At 35.3% G+C, this 1070-nt stretch overlaps 1 protein-coding gene across 2 annotated transcripts in view; it reads left to right on the top strand.

Moving 5' to 3' along the window:
* The window catches only part of LOC119641331 (trehalase), a 46481-nt gene that overhangs the window by 995 nt on the left and 44416 nt on the right, over nt 1-1070 (top strand). The gene's annotated exons all lie outside the window — the stretch shown is intronic.

The raw sequence follows: 1070 nt of genomic DNA, 5'->3' as shown, positions 1-1070 counted from the left end.
TTTTCTATGGGTAAAAATATCGGGTCGAAGTTTGGCTTAAAAATCTAACTTTTGAAGTGAGAAACGTATTCAAAAGGCAGTGCAAGAGAATGAAAAATTAATAATATTTTTTTGAAAAACGAGTAATGAAAAGTGAAAGATGATTTGGAAATCCAGGTTTTCAATGAAATTTCATTGTGTTGGAAAACGTCCCTGGAATAAGTAAAATTGTGAAGTGAATTAAAACCGGCGTGAAGTGAGTAAAAACTGTCTAAACAAGAAGTGAAGAAAACATTGACAATATCAAAACAAAACGTTTGGGATTTGGGAGAAGCGTTTTTCACTTTAGAGATCAGAATACTAATACGACTACCAGAAATTTCTATCCGTTCTCAGAATAAAACAAAATCCTAGTGTCCGAATATGATACAAAATGGTTTATTGAGCTGAATCAATCGTTTTGGGAATCTGCGGTGTTCGGCATTATCGTCGATCAAAGACGGTCACCCAGAGCATGACTTATCAGAAAGACCGAAATCACTTATTTGAAATTTTTCGGATCATCTTCTGCATGTCCTATGGGAAAGTGTACTTTCGCCAAATACTTTCAATAAATTTTTACGTGCTTTTGTAGCAATCGTTCTGTGTTAGAATTCGTACAAAATGCCTCGGCTTAAAGCATCTTCATCGGTACACGACCGCGTCTCCCTTGATCTTCATTCTAGTTCATTTTCTGGGTCAACATGTACTTACATTCAGTGATAAAATATGTCTGCGTATACCTTGTTGAAACTTGTTGCAAGGGGAACGAGTAGAAATTTCCGATAGACCTAATAATAGCAGTAACGTATTCTTACCATTTTGGTTAATCCACTTTGCAGGTCAAAGAAACTTAATCCCCTTCAAACGACGCAGCCCGACAAATTTACTTTATACGGTTTATATAATTTCTGCCTGCGCTTATTACTCCATTGAAGATTAGGCACTCCACTCACAATATTATAAGAAAATAATTCAAAGTAGAAACTCACAATTATACGGAAATCTCACGATGAAAAGCGTTACAATGAAAAAGGAGGTAACTTTTTTGT

This window comes from Glossina fuscipes, unplaced genomic scaffold, assembly GCF_014805625.2.
Source record: "Glossina fuscipes isolate IAEA_lab_2018 unplaced genomic scaffold, Yale_Gfus_2 147, whole genome shotgun sequence".
Lineage (NCBI taxonomy): Eukaryota > Metazoa > Arthropoda > Insecta > Diptera > Glossinidae > Glossina > Glossina fuscipes.
Note: the sequence above shows the minus strand (reverse complement) of the source record. Positions and strands in the feature narration are given on the sequence as shown.